We start from the raw sequence: 5,199 nt of genomic DNA, 5'->3' as shown, positions 1-5,199 counted from the left end.
GGTCAACAATGTGTCTCAATACTGTGGTTTAAGAAAAGAACCCTGAGGTACTTGTTTTGATGTTGCTCAGTGGTAGAGTGCTTGCCTAGCAATGCATGAAGTTCTGGGTGGGATCCCAGCACCATAGAAATTGGGCGTGGTGGCATGAGGCATTATTGAGTAGGCAAAGGCAGAAGAATCAGAACTTCAAAGTTATCATTGACTATACAGGTCATCAAGGTTATCATTGACTATACTTCAAGGTTATCATTGACTATACAGGTCATCAAGGTTATCATTGACTATACTTCAAGGTTATCATTGACTATACAGTGAGTTTGAGGCAAGCTGTGGCTACCTGAGATTCTGTCTCAAAACAAAATAAAATAGAATAAAATAAAATACAGAATAAAATGTCAGCATTTTTCGAATGGATCAGGGCCATGGTGGCACGCACCTTTGATCCTAGCACTTGGGAGGCAGAGGCAGGCAGATGTAGGAGTTGAAGACTAGTCTGGTCTGTAGAGTGAGTTCCAGGACAGCCAGGGCTACCCTGTCCAAAAAACAAACAAACAAACAAACAAACAAACAAACAAAAAGGCAAAAATGGTTCAGCAGCTAAGGGTGTTGTCATCAAAGCTGACAAACACATTCCATTTCTGTAACCTCCATGGAGGAAGGAGAGAGCCAGATTTTGCAAGTTGTCTTCTGGTTTCCATTTGTTCTCCTTGGAGCATGTATGTCTGGCCCACATGCACATATGCACGTAAGATAAATTTAAAGATGAAAAAAAAAAAGGCAAATGAGAAACTAAGAACTGTACTACCACTCATTTTATCTAAATTCTGAATGTTTTTTATTTTTCTAATTTGAAAAATGATAGTTTAAACTTTAAAAATACCATTTGAATTTTCATTGCATTTTTATGCCAATGCAGTTATCTACAATGAGCTTAACAGTGTCTTCAGAAGCATAATGGTCTGGTTAGCCTTAGCTTACAGGACAGTGACCCAAAAATCATTGCTCTGTGCTGCTAGAGCTTTCCAGGGTGAACATAGTTACAACTGCCCCTTTATGCTGGCTCTTGGGTTCAGCAAACTGCTTCTGAAAGCCCTATTCTGCTAACTAACCCCATGTTTGAGACTCAACATTTGTAGAGTATCCAGTGTTAACAAGCATCTCTGACCTTCTCAGAAATGTCAAGATGGACCTGTCTTTCCCTAGAATCTTAGATGTGTTACAGTAAACGGAACCATGGCAGTTAAGGAAAACTGTTACTTGAGGCTTATTTTTGACCACATCAGCTATGTGGAAACAGCTGCAGCTTTGATAAGGGCTGCCACTTGAATTCTTTTGAAAGGAATTGGAAGCTACATTAAAAAAAATCTTTTCTTTACCTCCTACCCCTGGATGTGTGCCATGGCCCATGTGTGGAGTTCAGAGGACAACTTTCAGGAATCAGTTCTGTCCTTCCTTAATCTAGGTCCCTAGCTTGGTGGCAAATGCTCTTACACACTTAACCATAACACCAGCCACAAAAGCAACCTTTAATTAAAGTGTAATATACTTGGGGTTGGAGAGATTGCTCAGTGATTAAGAGCCCTTACTACTATTATACATGACCCGGGTTTAATTCCTAGCACCCACATGGCACCTTACAACTATCTGTAACTTCAGTTTCAGGGACTATGACATCTCATGTCACCTCTGAGGGTACCAGACATGCACATTATACACATACATACAAGTAGGCAAAACATAAAGCATTAATACACATAAAATAAAAGAAATCTAAAAATTTAAAGTGTTTCATAAAGACAGAAAGGTATGCATTATGTAAATGTATAGCTTATTAAATTTTTACAAGCCCACTACTCTGATGTAACTAGGACTGAGATAAGAGGTGGTACTTTAAGTCCTTACTCTCAGCACTCAAGGTAGATATAGGCAGATCTCTGTGAATTCAAGTCAGGTATATACACTGAGTTCCAGGACAGCCATGGCTATGTGGAGAGAACTTGTCAAAAAAAAAGGGGGGGGGGAGAGAAGAAGTGGTACATTAATAATGCCACGGGAGTTCCTTTGCTTATTTATAAATTAGGTGACAGGAAGGTTATATACAGGTTCCTTTCTAATATCTCTTAGGGAAAAATTATCTGCACCACACTGAGAAGGAGAAGGCCAAAATCTCTATATAGTATCTCTCTCTCATTTTACTTTTGGTTTTTCAAGACAGGATTTGTGTAATCTTGGCTGTCCTGGAACTAGCTATGTAGACCAGGCTGGCCCTGAACTCACAGACCCAACTGCCTCTAGCCCCCTGAGTGTTGTGATTAAAGGCCCGCTGTCACTGCCTGGGAGGCTTTATGCTTCAATGGTTTTTCTGGTAAGTGCAGGAAAATAAAGGAGAGGCTAAGTTCATACCTTTTTCTGAGATCATAAGAATCCCTGTGTGGAATAGAAGTTCCGGACCACTATAACCTCTAGAAAGGATGCAGATATGTCCCCGAGTTTCGTAGGATGCTTAAAGCTTTCAAAAGGAGTCTGCTAGAGTTTAGCTATCTCACTATTTCATCGTCTTTCCTACTGCAGTTGTCTAGCCAGTCTCTTCCTCCCCGTACAGGAAAGCATTCATCATTTTTTTGCTTTTACTTTGGTTCCTTTGCTCAGTATAACAGAACACAGCACTTTTGCTAGACTCCTCTGTAGGTGGTGTTTTTAATGAAGTATTTTATTGTTCTGTTCCCCTAAAAAGCAAAACTTTTCCTTTTCCGGGCCAAAATGTGTCCAGCCAAAGTCCACAAGCCATTAATTATAGAGTTCTTACGTTTTCTCAAGAACAAGGTTTTCTGATCGTTCCAGACATTTCTTTGCCCTAAGCAATATGGGATTAGATTTTGGAATTTCAAGCTCCAAAGATATTTAAAAATTCCTATTTGTGCTGGGCAGTGGTGGCCAACACCTTTAATCCCAGCACTTGGGAGGCAGAAACAGGCAGATCTCTGTGAGTTCCAGGCCAGGTCTACAGAGCAAGTTCCAGAACAGTCAGGGCTGTTACACAGAGAAACTCTGTCTGGAAAAAGCCAAGGGAGGAAAGAAAAATCCCCATTTGCACTATAGCTCAGTAGGTGCAAGTGGAAAATGATCTCATGATATTGGCCTCACAGATAATACCGGCTGTGTCTATATTGTACCACAATAAAGGGGCTGCCGTGGGTGAGGCTTTCCGCCTTCTAAGAAGATCCTTTGCTCTGTAGGAGTTACTGGGTGTGTCTGGAGAAGCTCCAAGAAGGTTAATAAGTGCCTGTGAAAGCAAGAGGGGGAAGATTGAAAGAGAACCCAGGAAATTCTCACAATGAGACATGGAAAAGGAGGCAAATGCCAAGTCCCTAGTCAGGTTTCAGAACACTAAAGAGAAACACAAACTCATGAGGCAGGGCGGGCACCGCCCCTTCTGTCAGGTGACTGGATATGTAAGCAGCGGTTCCTTTCCCTTGCGCTGACTGCCTCCGAGGATGGGACTGGGAAACAGGGACACAAAAATGCTGTCTCCCAGTCCTCAGTAAAAGAATACCCTGGGCTGACCATGGTTGATCTCTCCAAAACACCATATTGCTTTAGAAGGTTTATTACTTTCTATTTGTCAAGATAACACAGTAGAATTATAGGCAACACAGGATTCAAGCCATGTGAGTCTTTTAATTCAGGCAGGATTGAATGTGTAATTAAGATTAATTATAGCATAATGGAATTGTAGAATACGATTATTGCATCATATTCCTTGCAGACATGCATCTTGCATTCATATCATTTGCTGTTTCAGATTAAGAAGTGTGCTGGGAGACAGAGGCAATGGAGCACAACTGCATTTTGTTACTAGGGTGTTAGGAAATTTTTGCCAGTGGCTGTCTCAGGGATGTTGAAATATGCCCAGATATGATGCGATTTAGGATATCCTGCCTTTATTTTATTCCCTTTGAGAAAAAGTCAACCTTAAAATATCGCCATCAGACGATGAAAGCATTTGTGTGTAGTGTTAACAAGTTTTGGAATCACATGACTGTCTAGAGTGTGTATTAAGGTAAAGGGAATTAATTTTTCATAAACTCAAAATAGGAGTCGGAGTCTGGAGATGTTTTAGAGTAGGTCTCTCCTGAATCGGAGAAGACAGGGCAGGCCTTCATAGTTTTGACTCTTTTATTAGAGAAAAAATAAGCCAAAGAAAAATTATATTGTAGATTATAGTATATTTTCCTTTTTTATTTATTTTTATGTATATGACTGTTTGCCTTCACCAAAATGTGTATGTGAGCACCATATTTGCGCCTGGTGCCTGCGGAGGAGGCCAGAAGAGAGCATTGGATCCCCTGGGGTTGGAGTTACAGATAGTTGTGAACAGTTGTGGTTGCTGGGAATTGAACAGGATCCTCTGGGAGAGCAGCCAGTGCCCTTAACTGCCGAGCAATCTCTCCAGCCCCTAGTATACTATTTAAATACTAAAACATATGGTGACAGTGTCACTATTTAAGCTTTGTCTATGTATAAAACCTGAGAGAATTTTTAAATTATATTTTGACAAGTTCATAATATTTAAGATGTACTATGATCATATTCACCCGCCAGTATCCTTTTTCTTTTCACTCCTATTGGACATTCCTCTTCCAAACTTGTCCCGCTCCAACTTTTATTCCTTTATTTTTGTGACTTAGTTGAGTTAAGCTTGCTTGCAGGAGTATGATGAGGGGATATTTATTTGAGCATGGGCCACTTACCATTGGCTATCTCAGTGAAAACCCTCTCCTGACCATTAACTACCAATTGCTCTCCAGGAAGGACTTTAAGTTTATGAGCTCCCTCCCCAACATGATGGAATGTTGAAGGGCCCACTCTTCTCCCATGTCTTGTCCAGGCAGTTACAACTACACTATGTGGTATCTATCTATCTATCTATCTATCTATCTATCTATCTATCTATCTATCTATCTATCTATCAGGGGCTCACTTTGTTGCTCTGGATGATCTGGAACTCAAAATCACTGAGATCCAGCTGCTGCTGCCTCTCAGTTGCTGGGATGAAAGGCTTTGCATGCTCTTTTGTTTGTTTTCCAAGACAGGGTTTCTCTGTGTAGCCCTGGCTATCCTGGAACTCACCCAGTAGACCAGGCTGGCCTCGAACTCAGAGATTGCCTTTGCATTTCCAGTGCTGGTATTAAAGGTGTA

The 5,199-nt window shown here is 40.9% G+C and overlaps 1 non-coding gene across 1 annotated transcript; it reads right to left on the bottom strand.

Moving 5' to 3' along the window:
• Positions 1-1,187: 1,187 nt before the first annotated feature.
• Positions 1,188-1,320, bottom strand: Gm23454. The gene has a single exon (XR_003953170.1). It is a non-coding gene; the product is annotated as a small nucleolar RNA SNORA16B/SNORA16A family (small nucleolar RNA).
• Between the last annotated feature and the right edge of the window lie 3,879 nt (positions 1,321-5,199).

The sequence above is a fragment of the Mus musculus genome, chromosome X, assembly GCF_000001635.26.
Source record: "Mus musculus strain C57BL/6J chromosome X, GRCm38.p6 C57BL/6J".
Lineage (NCBI taxonomy): Eukaryota > Metazoa > Chordata > Mammalia > Rodentia > Muridae > Mus > Mus musculus.
The sequence above is the reverse complement of the archived record's forward strand: the minus strand, read 5'-3'. Positions and strand labels throughout refer to the sequence as shown.